General features: G+C 39.9%; 1 protein-coding gene across 1 annotated transcript in view; it reads left to right on the forward strand.

Moving 5' to 3' along the window:
• The first annotated feature begins 6897 nt into the window (after positions 1 to 6897).
• Positions 6898 to 20402, forward strand: part of JAKMIP3 (Janus kinase and microtubule interacting protein 3) — a 1929353-nt gene continuing 1915848 nt past the window's right edge. The window contains exon 1 of the mRNA XM_044056811.1: positions 6898 to 7304. The gene's annotated coding sequence lies outside the window, so the exon portion shown is untranslated. The remainder of the gene's footprint in view (positions 7305 to 20402) is intronic.

A 20402-nucleotide genomic window follows, 5' to 3' on the forward strand; every position in this document is an offset into this window, starting at 1 on the left:
CAAGCAATGAACAACAGTACCAATTTCTTAAAATTTACATCAAATTTCAGTAAGGAAACTATAGCATACTTAGACGTACTGTTGAAAAAAGATGTTGCACTAAATGCGTACACAGCATCTATATATCGAAAATCAACTTACTGTAATGCATTACAAAAGTGCACACCCATCAGTACAAAAAAAAATGAGTTGTAAAAGGGCAGCTCGTAAGAGCAGTCAGAATGGTGACAACAAATGAAGATTTTTGCACTGTATGCCAGAACTTAACTGAAATGTTCTGCAAAGAGGTTACCCCACAGGTTTTGTTAATGAGGTGGTAATAGAAGTGCCACATAAACGTCGGACAGGTTTTTATAAACCAATACTTTGTCTATGTGGAACTAGCACCACAAATACAGAAAATTATGTAATTATGGAGGAGAGGGTAGTAACATCTACCACCCATACAAACATATTTTCAAGGGAAGGTGGTCAATACAATAGTAGTTTCACTGTAACGTTTAGTACTGACATGGTTGAAATTAAGGAAATTATCAACAAAAACTGGAACCTGTTAAAAAATGAGATTGAATTAGTTAATAAGATAGGCCACAGACCTATTGTTACTTACAGGAAGGGCAAAAACTTGAAAAACTTAATAGAAACCCCTACAGTGAAGGTTGCAAGGACTCCGGGGATGTTCAAATGTGAATACTGTGGATCCATTGCAACTGGATAATATTTTTCTATAGGTAACCACAAGTATTCCATCACAGGTAGGTACAACTGTAACACTAAAGTGGTGGTATGCCTAGCTCAGTGCGTTCTCTGTCCTGCTTTCTATATAGGGAAAACAGATAGAAAGTTAAAAGAAAGAATCTATGAACACCTGTACGCTATTAGGAGGGGGAAAACAGAGAACCCACTAGCTAGGCACATAGAAAATTCACCTAACCATAAATTCAACTTTAAGGTTATAGACCAGATTAGTGAAAATGTACATGAAGGACCAGCATCACTACTTTTAGAGCAACATGAGTTGTTATGGCAACTTCGATTAAATGATAATCAGTACCCAGGAATAAATGAAACATGCACTATTCTCTCATACTTAAAATTAAAAAAGTATGTGGTGATAATTTACCTAAATTAAGTGATGAGTTTAAGGGTTAGTCCCACACCTAAAGCATTTATTTATTTACAATGGTTATATATTAACCATGGGTTTATTTTAATATGCTTTATATTTTTTATTTTTAATACACCAGGCATAAATAAATTTACTGTTGATTGAGCAGTTAAGGATGAAGGTTTTTTATTTAGGGGGAGAATGTATTATATTGTTCTTTAGTCAGGGCTTTTAACTCTGTATTTTAACTATGGTGGAACTTTTATCAAGTGATGTGTTAATTGAACATTGTTAAGAGGTTTAATTGAGACATTGGTCACATGACTGAATTGTTGAAACATTTAAGAATGTCTATGAAGTTGATTCTTTTATCTGATGAAGTCTAGTCACTGTGCTGGAAAAAAAGCACTTAATAAATAGAGTTTGTGGTGTTCTTACATTGGTTGCTTTTTTATGTTTATTCAGTAAAGATGCACTACCGACATAACAGCTACAACATTGGTAGTTAAAAAATGAAACATTAAAGCACTAGTAAAAACACAGCAACACAAGACAGGACCAATGTATGCATGATGTCTGTCAAATTTACATGGTAGTCAATCATGCATCATTTGCATACAGTATCACACAAGCCACTCCCACTTCTGCTCAGTCCGACTGAGGGGATACTGTTCTGCAACAGTATCAAAACCCTAATGAGTTACTGAATGGAAACTTGTTGCAAAAAAAAAAAAAAAACGATATTCATCTGAACTACATATTTTCCCTTAGTATTGCATTTATTTATTTATTCACAGTGTCCTTCATTTCTATTCCTCCCATAAAGATGATTCCCAGGTTCTGGCATGTTTCAAGCAAACACAAAAAAAAAAAAAAAAAAAAAACTCAGTCCTGTCACATTCTTCCATTTTTCCTTCATCATTCAGCCAGGAAGTCTTTAGTTAACCTTATCAATATTTTACATATTTAAGTAAGTCTTGCATGTTGTTGCTCACGAATACACATTTTTTGGAAATATTCTGTTGGCTCTATTAAAATGGTGCACCCTTCCAGTGTAGCATTTCAGCGACTTACAGAGGTAATGGTAGAAATTCTGCTTCAGGTATAGTCTTAAGCTTCAAATATGATTTCTTCCTATCTAAGGACTGCACAGCTTTCAGTTACTCTGTGTACGACCTCTCTAATTTAGGAAATACACTCATCCTAGCCTGGTGTTTTATAGGGTCATAGATAGGTACTAGGCTATCTGCCCAAAAGCATTTATAAGCCTAGCTGGAATGTGTTGGCTTTCGTCGCCCCCTTAGATTAGTTCCTTGTGCCTCTGTCCAGCAGAGCCATTGAAGTGATCGCCAGGGTAAACTTTCTGTTTCCCATCCACTCGTCAAGGTTTCTCTTGAAGAGTGTTAGCAAGGAGCTCTGCCTAATGTAGATTGGAATCTTGTTCCAGAGCATGGGAAGTCTCTGGGACAGGAATCTACCCTCCAGCACATCCTATTTATTGTTGTGGTGAGGTTTACATCCCTAGAGCGTGTGGCTTGAGGGGATATGGTTTTCTTTAGGTGGAGCATGTCCATCAATTCTGGATTGGACATGGCCTTGTATGTCAGGCATAGATCACCTCTGAGTAGGCGGTATGCAACTGAGTACAGCTGGAGTTTCTTCAGTCAAGCTGCATAGGGCATCTGTTTGAGGCCAGTGATCCTCTTGGTGAGGTACTTCTGTGGTCTTTCCAGCTGTTGCAGGTGTCTTGTAAGGTACATCCCAAATGGTGCAGTGGTTAAGGTGTATGCCTTTCAACCACAAGGTGCAAGGTTTGATTCTCACCACTGGAAAGAGCTTTACAGATATGAAGATTTATATTTTTATGAACCTATATTAATGGACATGCTCCACCTCAAAAAATCCAAGTCCCTTAGAGCTACACGCTCCAGGGACCTAAACCTCAGCACAAAAATAAATAGGACATGCTGGAGGGACAGATTCATTTCCCAGAATCTCCCCTCACTCTGGAATAGAATCCCAATTCATGTTAGACATAGCCCCTCGCTGACCCTCTTCAAGCGAAATTTGGACGTGTGGATGGGAAATCATAAATTCACCCCTGGGATCTCTCCTGTGTCCCTGCTAGACAGAGGCACAGTAAACTAATCTTAAAAGGGTACCTTCTGTGACCTGCTTTACAGAGGCACAGTAGGCTAATCTAATAGGGAGGCAGAAGCCAAATACACTCTGGCTAGGCTTATAAATGCCCTAGGGCAGATAGCCTAGTATCTACCTATGAACCTATGGGGCGTTGTACTCTATGATGGGTCTGATGAGTGATGCGTAGAGGGGCACAATGACCTCTTTTGATCTGGATGCAAACCCTTTTGTGATTAGGTGGGCCACATAGAAGAATTTTCTAACCACTTTGGCAATGTGATTATCAAAGGAGAGATTACTATCTATTTGGGTCCCCAGATCTCTTATTATGTCTTCCATATTTAGGGTGCTACCACCTATGTGGTAGTTTGTGGGTACTTTGTTTTTTCCAAAGGGGATGACTATGCACTTTTTGTCATTTAGCTTGAGGCCATGGTTTTGACACCAGGTATCTGCCTCAGTTAGACCCTTTTGGAGGATGCCTGTGTCAACCGGAGAGCCAATTATAGCCCCTAGCTTGCAGTCGTCTGTGAACTTGGTCAGCCATAGACCTCCTGTGCTTGTCTGTACCTCTGAGATGTATATGCCAAACAGGAGGGGTCCTAGGACTGAACCCTGGGGAATGCGACTTGTAACCAGTTTAGAGTCAGACCTAGCTCCCACAACTATTACCATGTGGGTTCTGTCTGTGAACCAGCTGGCAACCCACCTCATGATATAGGGGTTTATCTTCAGGCTGGTGAGCTTGTCTATAATACCAGAATGGGGAATGGTGTCAAAGCCCTTTGCGCGGTCTAGGTAGGCTGTGTGGACCACCTTTCCCTCATCTATAGCCTTGGTAACTGTCTCAAAGAAGTCCACCAGGTCTAGGAGGCATGATCTATGTATTAGTGTTTGGTGTTAGGAGGAGAGGGTTGTCTGTGTACATGAGGCAGTGAACTGTTTTACTGAATGGCTGAAAAGGTCGAGTGCTAAGGTTTATTAGTGCTTCCTATGGGTTTTGAGCAAGTGCCAGGATGAAAAGTGAATGGTTTGAGTGCTTAAGTTGAAAGTTCTAAGGAAAAAATTGAAGAGTAGACTTTGTGGAGCCGGGAATAGTTATACCCTAGCTAACCGATGCTGCCTGGTGTGCAAAACCACACAAATGTGGGTTTTATAGCAGGGAAATGAAAGAGAGAGAAATTAGCCCAAAATGGCCAATAAACTACTAATTTCTGGGCTGAAACCACTCCTCCAGGGACAGATATGCTGCTCAAAGCTCCCCTCTCTCACAGGTGAACAGCGAAACTTTCTTCTATCCAAGTAAGGTATGGGCAAACACAGAAACTTGTAATACAGCCCTGAATTCAACACTAACCTGAAAACTGGACTATACTAGCTTAGAAAGGTGGGAAAACAAGTATATTTTTTGTTTTTTTGCTTTTTTCAGAAAATAAAACTCTTACAATAAAAAAAAAAACACTTTAAATGCACAGAAATGGCTATCACACTTGTGTGTAGCCTACAACAGTTAAACAGGTAATTTAAGCACAAAAACGACTTTGTTAAAGTGCAGGCAGTAAAATAATTACAATATGTAGCTGAAACAAGCTCTTTACATCACAGAAACTCTAAAAAATCGGCGTTTTAAGCAGAATTAGCTAAAGGCAGCAAGAAAATGCAGAAACATGATACTTAATCACTCCAAAGTCTCTCTTTTGTTACCCCTTCAGAAAGACATCTTTCTAAATTGTAGATAAGATTCGGCATGCAAAACTTTCAAAGTATGCTTAATCAGAAATGTATGGCTAGCCATAGTGTGCACTGAATTTAATACTAAAAATTATGATAACAGTAAAGAGACAAATATCAAAGTGCAGAAAATCAGCCTTCTTTCTGGCTGTCCATGTTTCTGTGCTGCTTTGGTTTCTATTACATTATATGATGATGTACCAAATGGTTGTGTATCTTGTACCCTGGGGTCTTCTAACACTGCTGCCATTCTTGTAGATTTGCTGCTAGCTTTTCACACCTGTCTACTGACTTTTTAAGTTCTGTTGCATGATTTCATCTCCTGCTACTGACTGATAAGCTACAGACATCTCCCTTACAGGTACAAGAGGAGAGTCATAGCAGTCAAAAATTTAGTAAAGGTGATAAAGGAAGAACCCCTGGACATATTCTAAGAAATATTTTGCAAATGATCTAAAACACGTGACAAGGGGTTCTCTGTCTAGTGTTTAATATTTAGATTTATTAGAACAGCTGAAATAGTCTGCCATGTGTGCCCCTTTTCACCTGCAAAATTAATGTAATGAAATCGTATTTAATAAAATGCTTAATAACACCTAATTGTGCTTTGTTTTGGTATCTATATGTATGCATGTATTTTTAACTGTTTGTCCTGTTGGTTCTAATCATTTATAGAGTGGATCTATAAATTAATGCTAAAAATATTACAGCATAACTAAAATAAGAAAAAATAGAACTGAACTATAGTGCATATATTTGCAAGACTTTTGCAAGCAGTGCAGTAGATATTCCATAGATTTAGAGTTTATAACAATGTGATTAAATACAAAGACAGCATGGTCATTTGGACATCATGTAGTATATTAACCTGTATGTTACAACATACAGATATAACACAAGCATTATATTGACTTATTAAAATAATCTTCTCAGCGTTAATGAGACTTAGACTCCATGAGAATCTTACTGCTTATCACGCTACATGTAATTATCTATTATACGGATTCGCTGCAGAAGGCTGAGTGTGTGTGTTTAGTCAACAGCTGTTTAGTTGACAGCATATGATTGAGTTAGCAACTGATTGACAGGCATCAGAAACTGCAAAATTCCCGGGGTTGGGAATATGCCCTTAACCCATGTTTATATGATCACAGAGTTAGTATATATAATTAGCAGGGTGTGTGGGAGGGGAGAGGGGGGCTTTCCCCTACAAAAAAGTGTGTTTAATTTTGCGAGCTCTGAGGCTGTTTATTGGTGTATGCATACTGGTATGTCGATGGCTGTGTTTTTGATGTTTTGCCAGATGTTCACTGTCCTTGACATTTTAGTACTAGTTCTATATAATATAATATGTATTTATATTTATATTATATTATAAGCTATAATTATTTAATATTAATAGTTTTAGTGTGATTGTAAAGATTTGATTTCTAATAAATTATGTGTCTTTTGTTCAAAAGCAGACAGATGAATGCACATTAAGTGCAAGTAAATAGAATTCACTGGCATTGTACCATAGTCAGCAGGGACTGTAGGCCATGAGAGATGAGATTTTCTAGCAAGGAATAGTCAATAACTCACTGATTTTAGTAACCTGTTTTTTACTTACCTGTTAGTGTACCCTATTTGTATGAAAATCTGATGCTAACTTTAATAAAACAATCTGTGTATGTTAAGTGAATTCTATAATAGAGATGTTGGAGAATTTCGTACTGTGGCAGTAATCAAAATACAACCTGTATCTTTTGATAAATAAAACATGTGCCTTATGAAACTCTTTAATTAAATTCTGAATAATTGTCCTTGTATCTCATGATGTGATAAAATGCATTGCTCTATAAAATTCTTTGTGTACAAGAATGCATCCCTCTTCTGCTACAGACTTTATGGGATTTTTTTGCTCTTTCACTACAGGCTTCGTTATCATCATCATCATCATGCAATATCTTCAGCGTTTAAGGGCATTATCAAGAAACATTGGCCTTTTGGTGATGCCATTGCTATACTGTCTCTGGAACTGAATGTGACATTCAGTATGCTGTCTCCCAGTTCATTTATATTACCATATTGTGCAGACAAAACAATATAAGAAACACACTTGGAGCAATTCCCTTGAGCTCCAAACATGGAGAAGAAGAGAGATGGAGACATGAAAAGGGACAGTAAGAGTATAACTGAATGTGAATCAGCCCCACTTCTGGAAGAAACAGCTGCTATTTCCAGTATATGTTTTTTGAAACCTAATTAATAGGTCATGAAAGGAAAGTGAACAAAGGGCAGTTACTGAAGTTTTCTAGTGGTCCTTGGGTCATCAGTGGCTAAGGTGAGTTAATTATAATAATTGCAAATGAGAAATGTATTTTTATTTATCTTCTACCTATTTATGTAAATATGATAAAGCAGCTACTTGAAAAATGACTATTTTTAATATTTTAATTTCAGCTGTTGGTGGAAATGTATTCTTTTGAATAAAATTGAAGGCTGCATTTACCTCAATGCATGAGGCTGTCTGGTTCAGTTCTCTGCTGGGATGTCTTCTTTTTGGAGTATGCATGTTTCCCTGAGTTCATGTGGGTTTTCTCACAGTACTACACTTGCTGGAAGGAAGAATGCATGTAGCTTATGAAGTCCCAGACAGGGATAAAAAAGTTGTTATCCTTCTAATAAGCAATGACTTTAGTTAATTCTTATGTCTCAGACATCCAAGATAAAGGGTGCTCTGAATGGAACCACCAATGTACTAGCATCATTTCTTTTTTTTACATATATACAGAAGCACATTTTGTTTGATTACAAGGTGATCCCTGCATCATAATAATATCCGAAACAAGATGATTATATGTTACTGTAGGCTTTTCAGAAGTGAATTGCACACTGGAGTTTTACTAGTTGGTGCTACACAGGTTCTTATTGAAGGATTCATTAAATATGACATTTCAGAAAAGAGCTTTCATTCACTGACATCTGTGTTTTTTTCTTGTAATTGGTACTTGCACAGCTGACAGGCTTTGTTCACTGTTCTGTACTTCTAAACTGCTTTTATTTTGCTTAGACACACTGGAAGAAGATAATAGAATCATTGTAATGACTAGAAATTACACTTATCCGTCTCGTATAAATCCTGGAATTTCTGCTCATTAAAAAGGAACTTCACTGTTTAATAACTGTAAATATGTGGCCTTGCTTCATATGTATACAATAGAAGAGTGCATCTACTTGTTTTGTTTCATTGTTATCTTTGTTAGTTACTTCCATTAAGACTATGTGATCCACACATCACTATGTCACTACTATTGACACTCTGTTGCCTTTGTATGCTGGCAGAAGGAGACACATACCTTATCTAGTCCACCTTTTAACCATATTTAATATTCTAACATCTCTCTCTTACCTTTCTCCACTTTCCCAATGCCCTCTTGAATGCCTCTGTCGACTTTCTAACCATCACCCTTTTTCCTGTAATCTATTCAGTGAGACTACAGCACTCTCTGTGAAGCAATACTTCACAGTTCTCAGGACCAGCTCTCCTTTTACAGTGTCCTACCAGTATATCCTACTTACAAAATCCTTTCTGTTCTGACTGACTGTATAACATTTCATTAACATGATTTTGTTCATGAATGTCATGCCCTCCCTGTATGCTCTGGTCACTAGTGACAAGATCTCAGCTTTTCTGTACTCTGGCTATATTCTTTCTCCTCCATTCCAGGAACCCTTCTGTTGTCTTTGGTTCTGCACTCGTTTCAAAAGTGTGATGTCCTTCTCTTTGTATGGCCTCCAGAACTGCATACAGCATTCAAAATGTTTCCTGACCAGGGCTTGGTAGAGTGGAAGTTTTACCTCTTTGCTCCTGAAGTCTGCCCGCTTGAGGATACTCCCTAGCCTTCAGTAAATTTGTCACAGTCATCCCTCCTTGCTCCTGATAATTCAATCAAGGTATGATAAACACCCCCAGATTTATTTTCTACTCTGTCTCCACGAGTTCAACTCCTATTACCTCATGGTTGTTCAGGTGTTGAATTTTGCAGTTGTCTGAATTGAAACCCTATTGCCATTTTCTGCCCTTTGATAAGTCATTATAACATGTATTTGGAATTTTCCCCATCTTCTACAGCTGCATTTATCTTTATGTTCTCAGAAAAAAGTGATTTTGCTTACACACACTATACTTTAGAGTACTGAGACCAGGCTGACCCTTGGAGTACTGAGACCAGACTGACCCTTGGTGTACTGAGACCAGGCTGACCCTTGGAGTACTGAGACCAGGCTGGCCCTTGGAGTACTGAGACCAGGCTGGCCCTTGGAGTACTGAGACCAGGCTGACCCTTGAAGTACTGAGACCAGACTGGCCCATGGAGTACTGAGACCAGGCTGACCCTTGGAGTACTGAGACCAGGCTGGCCCTTGGAGTACTGAGACCAGGCTGGCCCTTGGAGTACTGAGACCAGGCTGGCCCTTGGAGTACTGAGACCAGGCTGGCCCTTGGAGTACTGAGACCAGGCTGACCCTTGAAGTACTGAGACCAGACTGGCCCATGGAGTACTGAGACCAGGCTGACCCTTGGAGTACTGAGACCAGGCTGGCCCTTGGAGTACTGAGACCAGGCTGACCCATGGGGTACTGAGACCAGGCTGATCCATGCAATACTCTGCTAGTTACTTTAATATTCCTGACATTGCCCCTCTCAGCACAATATTCTGACTTACTGTTTAACCATGCAGCTGTCTGATTTCTCACTCTTGGAGCTACCACAACCCCCACAGGTTTCCCAGCAGTCACCTGTGCCAGACCAAGTGAATAGTCCTGCTGAAAAACAGGTAGACCATATGTAAGGTCGTCTGCTCTCCAGACCTTCTTTCATTAGTTTTCAGACCAAATCAGATGCAACTGACAGCTTATTATCACCATAAAACTCAACTCATGCTAATTGTTATCCTGAAGATTGTTATCTTCTAGGAAAGCAACCAAACCTTCTCTCAGTATTCCTTTATGATTGTTCTTGTCAGTGCATTCAGATTAAAACACCCATATTTTATCAGTTTTGGTATTACTGAATTCTTAGGTGCTTTTGTACTAGCTAGTAAACTGCTAAATATTTTTATTAGGGGATCTGCCATCACACTGAAGACCATGAAAGGTCATCAGATCTTGGTATCTTATTCCCTTTTAGTGCAGTTAGTTCCTTGTCTCCCTCCTTCCTGCACAGCCTTATATCTGTAAGCTGTTTTTGTTTTTCTGCATTAGCCTCCCCCACATGGCTCCCTCCTCTCCCTTTCCTTTAGGATAATAAAGGCAAACTATGTATTTAGTATCTCTGCTGTTTCTTGCCTTCAGATAGCTCTCTTCTATGTTTCCTCATTATACACAAGTCTGCCCATTCCTTCTTCCCTTCTGCCATAAACCCATGAAAGCCTTATTTCTCTTTCTGGACCCTTCAGTGATCTGTCCTTTGACTTGTGCCTTTGCAGCGCTAACCACTTGTGAGAACTTTCTATTTTCCTCTCTGCTCTGTGCCTCTGCACTTCCTCATTCCTCTCCTTCCACTTCCTTGTTTACTTCATGTACCTTTGTAGCCACATAGGCTTTTTCCTCTTTTTTCCTTTTTCTTGTTCTCAGACAATTTCATACCTTTCTATACACTTTCAATGTCTTATTCTTACCTGTCACTTTGCCCTCAGTCCTTTAAATCATATTTCACCCTTCTCTAAGACAGCATAAGCCACTTCCCCAGAAATCCCACATTACCACCATTGCCGTTAGTTTCTTACTATTCTCTTAAACTATATACCACCCAATAGCATATTCACTACTTGCTAACTCTGTGCCTTCACCTCACTATTCCTAGGCCTCTCCACCTAGGCTAAGTCAGCATGCAGAATTCTGTGCCCTCTTTGTGCATTTCTGCACTAGCTGGCTGAACTCTTTGTGGTCTAAGGAGGTCCTCTATGAGTATGCATGCAATAATACAAGATGGGGTGTGGATAGTACACATATTATTGCATACCCAGAGGTGTTGTAAGCATGAGACAGAATGGTGAGTGCCTTAGTATCCTTGGTTTGCAGTAATATCCATACTAGCCACATCCCTGTATTCTCTTTTGCACTTATAAACTGTGATTTTTTTTCAGAATGAGTTTTACATTTTTCACCATGTGCATGATTATATGTTTTATAGTGTATTTTTGTATTTTAATGTATAACAGTTCTCCATCCATTTCATCCAGTTCATTGTTGTGCAAGGTTATAAATGTTATCTGCTATTGTTACATTAATTTGTAAATGTTGTCTCACAGTTGTTTTGTAAATTGCATTTTAGATCCAAACTGAGTAATATAGGTTCATAGGTTCATAGGTAGGTACTAGGCTATCTGCCTGAGGGCATTTATAAGCCTAGCAAGAGTGTGTTGGCTTTCGCTGTCCCACTGATTAATTAACTGATCCTCTGTCGAGCCGAGCAATGAAATGATCCCAGGGGTGTATTTTCTGTTACCCATCCACTCATCAAGGTTTCTCTTGAAGAGTGTTAGTGAGGGGCTCTGCCTAATGTAGTTTGGAATTTTGCTCCAAAGCATGGGGAGTCTCTGTGACAGGAATCTATCCCTTCTGCATGTTCTATTTATATAGGTTCATAAATGTAGTTTAGATGGTGGTAGCTCATATATGGTAGTAAAAATGAGCTAAATATGTTTCATTTTGGCAGAGTTATGTGCAACTGTTGAAAACAATGATAAAAAGTACTGCCATTTTATATTTTATCAGTTACCATTGTAACTGATTGCTATATAGGTTCATAGGTTCATACTAGGCTATCTGCCCTAGGGCATTTACAAGCCTAGCCAGAGTGTGTTTGGCTGTTGCCACCCTTTGAATTGAGTTTACTGTGCCCTTTTTTTGGGTTAGTTTACTGTGCCTCTGTCTAGTAGTGACACAGAAATAATTCCGGGGATAAACCTACGATCTCCCATCCACTCGTCAAGATTCCTCTTGAAGAGAGGGGCTCTGCCTAACATGGACTGGGATTCTATTCCAGAGCGAAGGGAGCCTCTGGGTTATGAATCTGTCCCTCCAGCATGTCCTATTTATTTCTGTGCTGAGGATCAAGTCCCTCGAGCACATAGCTCTAAGGGATTTGGATTTTCTGAGGTGGAGCATGTCCATTAAGTCTTGGTTTGACATAGCTTTATACATCAGGCATAGATCGCCTCTAAGTAGGCGGTATGCTACTGAGTAGAGCTGGAGTTTCTTTAACCGAGCAGCATATGGCATCTGTTTGAGTCCCTTGATCCTCTTTGTGAGGTACTTTTGGGATCTTTCTAGTTGCTGCAGGTGTCGGGTAAGGTACATCCCAAATGGGGCATTGTATTCTATTATGGGCCTGATGAGGGATGAATAAAGGGGCACTATGACCTCCCTTGATCTAGATGTGAATCCTTTCATGATAAGGTGGGCTATATAGAAGGTCTTTCTAACCACTTTGGCAAAGTGGTTGTCAAAGGAGAGATTACTATCAACTTGGGTCCCCAGGTCCCTAATTACTTCTTCCGTACTTAATGGATTACCATCTATGTGGTAATTTGTGGGCACTTTGTTTTTGCCAAAGGGTATGACTATACACATTTTGGTGTTAGCTTTAGATCATGGCTCTGGCACCAGTTATCCATCTCTGTGATACCCTTTTGGAGGATGCTTGTGTCAGCTGGAGAGTCAATTATGGTACTCAGTTTGCAGTCGTCTGTGAACTTGGTCAGCCACAGTCCTCCCATGTTAGCCCGTACCTCAGAAAAATATATACCGAACAAGAGAGGTCCCAGGACTGAGCCTTGTGGGATGCCACTTGTAACTGGTTTCAAGTCTGACATGGCTCCAGCAATTCTGACCATGTGGGTTCTGTCTTTGAGCCAGTTTGCAACCCATCTTATGACATAGGGGTTTATATTTAAGCTGGAGAGCTTATCTATGATGCCTGAGTGGGGTATTGTGTCGAAGGCTTTTGCGAGGTCCAGGTAGGCTGTGTGGACTACCTTCCCTTCATCAGTGGCCTTGGTGACTGTTTCAAAGAAGTCGACCAGGTTCAAGAGGCAGGATCTGCCCTTAATAAAGCCAAATTGGGTAGGATCCAGTGTCTGTAGGTCCCTAATGTCTTTGTTTATGAGTTCCATGATGATCCTCTCCATAGCTTTGCAGACCAGACTAGTCAGGCTTATGGGGCGATAGTTTCCAGGGTCCGTAGAGGCACCATCTTTGTGGAGTGGGACCACTGTCGCTGTATGCCATTCTTTGGGTACATATCCTGTATTAAGGCTGAGATTGAACAGCAGCTTTACGTGAGGGTTTAGCTCTTCTTGGAGTTCATGTAGGACGCAACCCGGGACACCGTCAGGTCCCATTGATGCTGTGTTTTTTGCTTTGGAGAGGGCGGCTTTCACCTGAGCATCTGAGATGTTAGGGAGGCTGCACTCTGCTGGGATAGTTATTTGCTCTTTTGGGGGGGGGGTTGCACTGAATCTGTCTGCCAGGATGTTGGCAATGTCTGTGGGTTCAGTGTATTTTTTGTCATTTTGTATCAACTCTGAGCATATCTGGGAGTTGCCACCCAGGTTCCTAACATAACTAAAGAAAGCCTTGTGATTCTGTTTAGAGTCCTGTGCAATTTTTCTCTCGAAGATGGCCTTGGAGGATTTTATGAGGGATCGTAGTTTTTTGCTAGTACTGATCAGAGATGCCTTCCCTTTTAGGGATTTTGCTCTATCATGTAGTAGCTTCCTCCTTCTGTTGTACAGCTTATTTATGGCTGGGGTCCACCAGACTGGATGCCTGCCTTTGGAAGATTGGGTCCTGGTTTTGTTTGAGATAGCATGATCCATGCATTCCTGGAGGTGTCCATAGAATGCATTTATAAAGGATTCTGCAGATTGGGCCGTAGTTTCCACTGGCCCGGGGGCCTTGAAGGATTCCACCTCGGTTTTGAGAAGTGTGAAGTTCACTTTTGTGAAGTTTTTCACTGTGGTTTTCTGGGCTGGGGGTGGGGTCGGGATGTGGATATCCAGTGAGATTAATTTATGATCCGATCTTACCAATGAGGGGTATACCTCTGGTATGGAGCATAGAGTCCCCATGTTGGTGATGACCAGGTCCAGTATGTTTTCCCCTCTTGTGGGAGTGGTGACTAGTTGTTCCATAGCATTTGAGTTTATAAATTCTAGGAACCTTTGGGCTAGGGTGTTGGGGCTTGAGTAGTGCTCCCAGTCTATGTTTGGGTAGTTGAAGTCACCCAATATAATGGTGTTTGGAGAGATCTTCATAGTCTCCAGTGATCTCAGGAAAGCCAAGTGGGATTCCTGATTTTGAGAGGGTGGTCTGTAACATGCTACAAACTGAAAGGCAGTTTTGCCCACTGTTAGTTGCACATGCATGGTCTCCGATGCCTCATGCAACGCCACTAATCTGGAGGTGTGGGTATCTTTGATGAATATGGATACTCCCCCTCCTTTTATGGTTCGGTCCGAGTTTTGGGGCTGAAAAGCATGATATGAGGTATAACCTGGTAGTGCTGGGGTGCTCTCTGGAGCCTTGAACCAGGTTTCTGTCACTGCACAAATATGTTCTCCATACTGAGGAGGGCTTCGAGTGCGTGCATCTTGAGGTTTAGACTTCTGGCATTGAGCAGCATTACCCTTATTTTCTTATTCATTGTGTTGTCTATGGAGGTGGGTTTGTCTTTTGAGCCTTGCCTAAAAAAGGCACTATGGGGTTGGCAAGAGCCTTTGCCAATATCCGAAAGCCCAGGGGTGACAGGTGCAAGCCGTCCCTAGCGAAGCAACGTGGCTTGTCAAGCATGTCTTCCCAGGCTGACAGACACTGGATCCCCTTTGAATGACACCAAAATTTAAGCCAATTGTTAAACTTGATCATTTTGTCTTTATACTGTGGCATAATTTTAGGTGAGGGTAAGATGCTGCTTAAGGTCAGGGTCATACCGGCCTGGGCTACATGATCAGAGAGCTCCCCTATAGGGTTGTAATTTTCAGAGTATGTGTAATTCTGGTATGAAGTTTTCAGTTATTAATGTTAGGGACATTTCTGTTCAACTGTTATGTGCTGTTGAGCAATTATGTTTTAAATGTTGCCTTGCAATTGTTTTATAAATCATGTTTTGGAACTCAGATGTACAAATTCAGGGTCATGGTTCAGGTAATAGTGGTGGTTCTTATATGGTAAGTTGATAATAATAACTCAGTAGGTTATGCTTTCTCTGAATTTTTTGCATGTTTTAAATAATGACTGAAAAAGTGTGTTGCCTATTTTAGTAAGTGTTTCTCATGTAAATGTGTGGAATTTTTGCATGATATTTTCAGAGTGCTCATTTTATGGACCTTTTTGCTGTTGGAATTTTTGCATGATATTTTCAGAGTGCTCATTTTATGGACCTTTTGCTGTTGATCACTTTCATTAGCAAATGAATGGAAATTACACAGGTTTGGTACTGACCCACAAATAGTATGTTAAAATATTAACTTTTGGCAGTGTTAGGGGCATTTTATTAAGTGTTAAAATACGTTGTTTTCACATTTCATTGGATTTCTGGTGGAACCTTCATCTTTACAAAAAAAAAAAATCTGTCTGTATGTCTATATACGTATATAGATATCTATATGCATCTGTATCTCTCTATCTGTATAGAGAGATCTGTGTGTGTGTGTGTGTGTGTGTGTGTGTGTGTGTGTGTGTATATATATATATATATATATATATATATATATATAAATGGGATTCCATACATGGAATGGTATGCTTTAAATACCTTTTCAAGTAGTGTACACATCTGAAATTCTACCAGTCTAATTGACTGTAGAATGAAGTAATATGCAAGATACAAAAATATAAACTACAAACTGATATTTGTAAACACAACATGTATACAAAATCTAAACTGTGGAGACTAGCAAGTTATTAAGGAGTATTTTTTCACAAAGTTAATAAGTATGTATCTTAAAAGTGTATAATGATCCAACCCACTGGTCACAATCCTGTCTTTTCATGGCTCAAGTCCACCAACTCAAATTTGAGGAGAACGAGTTGGCAGTCTGAAGGCCTTTGAGAAAAGATGTACTGAATTCATAGGTAATGGATTTATTGATGATTTATTTAAATTCAGTCTGGCCTTGTATACTAATGGAAGGAGATTGTAGGTACATTGAGCTGTGGACTTGAATTTTAATATACATCCATGGAATACTGCAAAACAGTGCAACAACCTATACAGTGATTGTAGGTGTAGCAACTCTATGCAGGACAAGCCAGGAGTTAAAAAATAAGACTTAGAACTAATAAAACTAGACTGTGTTAAATATGTTGACTGGCCCTAAATGGATCAGGTTGCATAAAGATCCAATAACACACACAGCCTATTATCACTTGTAGAAACATTCTAATTTTGCTGTTAGTTGTCCTTCAGGATTCAACTGCTTCCTGTAGCAGCAATCACCTCTCAGAAACATGCTGTGACACAGTGAGTGTTTCACTCAAAAAGTGATAAGGTTACTATCTCTCTGTTGTGGACTTGTGAAGACTGGCGTCATTTGCATTTAGATGTCACTGCATTGAGACACTTTTATTGCCATGTAAATAATAATCTTCTTCCTTGCATCTTATGATGGTCCTTGTTATCTTAACTGTAAGCTGCACATGCCTTATGAGTGTAAACACTGCCTTTGGATTGAAAGTCTGAACCATCTGGTAACGTTTAAGCAGCCAGTCTGTCTGTCTGCCTATCTAGCTTTATAGGTGCAGACACATGTCAATATATCTTTCTGTCTATATATGTGCATATACTATATATTTATACACACATATATATGTGTGTGTGTGTGTGTGTGTGTATATGTGTGTGTGTGTGTGTGTGTGTATCTATATCTATCTATATATATACATATATATATATATATATATATATATATATATATATATATATATATATATATATATATATACATATGGGTCTACTTCTAATGCCAAACTTGATTAGCCGACAGGAAATAACCGGCCAGAAACCCGACAACACACAAACCCGACAACGCGAAACACCGAACACCATAACACCGACACACTACACGTCAACAACACAGTACACTACAACACATATCCACTAGCCCTAACCCAAACCCTAACCCTAAGGTCCGACACTACCGCACACTCCCCACCTGCACCCTAACCTAACTCACTTACACACCCCAAACCCCAAGCTCCGACACTAGCACACACTCCCTACCTGCACCCTAACCCTAACTCACTTACACACCCCAAACCCCAAGCTCCGACACTACCGCACACACTCCCTACCTGCACCCTAACCCTAACTCACTTACACACCCCAAACCCCAAGCTCCGACACTACCCCACACTCCCTACCTGCACCCTAACCCTAACTCACTTACACACCCCAAACCCCAAGCTCCGACACTACCGCACACTCACCTATCACACACCCTAACCCTACATCCCTGAGTATTCAACACTTACCTGTCCGCTCCCTACTCCTACATCCCTCACTATCGATACTTACCAGGTCGCTTACACATTCCCCTTGTCGGTCTTCCGTCTGTCGGGATTCGAGCGTGTCGGTCAACTGCGTTGTCGGGTTTCTGGCGTCGGTTATTTCCCTGTCGGCGAAACGGCGTTTCGGGCATTAGAAGGAGACCCATACATATATATATATTTATGGGTCTACTTCACTTGACCTAAAACTCATTTGACTGACTCCCATTTCACCTACAGCTTACAATGCTGAATTTCAACATACTAAATCTTAAACCATAGACAAGCACACTTAGAACACCAATAACTAACCCTTTCCAGAACTTAAGCTACTTACTTACCCTCTTAACAGAAATGGGACAATGTACAACAAAACTAGGTGGGGAGCTACACCCCCACACCCCCTAATGTGGGGGCTGTGCCCCACACACCACCCCCTAACTATATATACTAACTCTAGGATCACACTACAGTGGGGAAAGGGGTCTAGTTCACGTTGTCGTAAGCCGACAGTATCGAATGCGATATTGTCGGCACAACAATGTAGAATGTTCAGAACATCGCACAGGTAAACGGAAATCTCCGTAAGGGGGAGATTTCTATTTACCTCAATGTAATTTGGTCTCGGAGTTGGTATATTTAAGTAGTGGGGGTGTGGGGTTCCATTAGTTCCAACTCCTATGCTAGTGTTTTTTTTATTGATTTATTTTTTTTACGGTATTCGATATTTTACTACTTCGATCAATAAAGTTCAACCTTTATTGATTCGATGTAGTAAAATTTCTATAACGTGATATAGACGCGGGGAAAAGAGCATATATCTTTAACTTGCCTTACAGTACTCTACACGCTGCCACTACTGCTGGGAATGCACAAAACATTCGCCAAATTACTTTAGATACTTCCCATAAAAATGTAGAGAGACAAACCCACATTTAGAAACACTACAGCACTACTTTCCTCATGACTATTGGAATTCTAATAGTCAGCACTGTAAGTTACAGTAATTCTTTTTATCACAAGCAAGTCACATGTGAAGGAAAACCCACAACAAGTCTATGTCTTAACTGTCGGTGAAATGGGAGTCAGTCAAATGAGTTGTCAGTCAAATTAAATTTAAGTCAATTGGGTGTTGGTCAAATGGGTGCCAATCGAATGAGTTTTAGGTCAAGTGAATTAGAGCTATCTATATATATATATATATATATATATATATATATATATATATATATATATATATATATATATATATATATACTTTTTCTTGCTCCTTACCGATGTCAGTAAAAGTTAATAATTGCATTACTTGTGGGAAGAAAATACCTCATAAGGATTTTCATTTGTACTGTATTCCTTGCCTAGGCCCTGATCATAACATACTTTGCTGTCAGTTTTGTGCTAAATTTAATCAACGCACTGTTAAACGTCAGTATATTTTTGCTTCAAAATATTTTGGCTCACAATTTAATTATCCAGAAATGTCGTCATTAGTAATCTGACTACCGGAATACCTATAAAATGCAAAGAAAAAGACAGAGACAGGCCGTTTTGGTCCAAAACTGACGACGACGCTTCTCCTAAGCCAGTCGCCAGTTCGCTGGTACTCAGTGAGGTGCTTTTGCAGCCCCTAATACCTGCTACTTCTGATTCGCAGGCCTCTACTGAGACCCATTCGGAGTCAGGTATGCCGCAAGATGCTTCAATTATGGAACCTGCGGATGTCTCTACCTTAGAGGGGTCTGGAGCCGCTGTGCAGGCACCGGCTTCTGAGGGTGTTTTCAGGCCTACAGATTTGTATATTGGACCGATGCCATCTTCAAAACTAAGGCCAAAATCTAAATCCATGTCTAATAAACCGACGCCTGGGCCACATGTGCAGGCCCCTATGCCTAAAAAACAAATGATCAAAATGGCTGAATATTTAATTACTCTGATTAGGGTTAGTCAACCCCCTCCTTCCAAGAGGTCTAGACAAGACATTGATTATGAAACTTCTGAACAGGATTCTATTTCTTCTGACTCTGCTAATGAACAAGATGTGTCTATGCCTACTTATGATGACTCTGATGCAGAAGATTCCATTCCTTCTGCTTCTCCCCCTGAGGATTTTTCTTTTGGGGAAACTTTACATACCTTAAGGGAACATTTCCACTGGGAAAGTCAGGATTTCTATGAATCTAAAAAGAGACTTAGGGATTTTCTTCTTCTTCCTCAGCATAGGTCTTTGGCTATACCTCCTGTTCTAGACATTATTGATGATGTTTTTTCAGAATCTAGGATGGCTCCTGATTCTCTGCCTCTGGCTCCTTGTAAGCCAGACAGATACTACAGGGTTCCTGACTCCCACAAATTCCTTTTCAAAAATCCTATTGCAGATTATGAAACCATTTCTCAGGGTCCTAAGGGCATTTAAGGCCTCTACTGCTAAAAATTCTACTCTTTCAGATAGAGATTACAGGGTGCTGGATAGATGGGGTAAGAAGGTTTACACTTCTGCAACCTTGGCAATCAGGGCTTTAAACTGTCAATTTCATATGCTTAAATATCAACAGCATATCATGGGTCTGCTTAAACAGAAAATAATGTTAATTTCTGACTGTGTGGAAAATAAGGATTTACAGGATTTATTGCATTCAGCTGAACAAGTTGGAAAACATACTTTGCAATGTGGTTTTGATTCTTTGGAGGCCTCCTGCAGGGCTGCTGTAACTGGGTCTGTGCTAAGAAGGCATGCTTGGCTCAAAGAGCAAACTCTGCCTGATCATGTTAAAGCAAAATTGTTGGATGCTCCTTTACAACAGGACCATCTCTTTGGTAATAAGGATGAAGACATTTTAAAAAAGATGGAAGATAAAGCTAAATCAATGCAAACTGTGAAAGATTTCTT

Source organism: Protopterus annectens, chromosome 14.part0 (genome assembly GCF_019279795.1).
Source record: "Protopterus annectens isolate FY-2018-M chromosome 14.part0, PAN1.0, whole genome shotgun sequence".
Taxonomy (NCBI): domain Eukaryota; kingdom Metazoa; phylum Chordata; order Ceratodontiformes; family Protopteridae; genus Protopterus; species Protopterus annectens.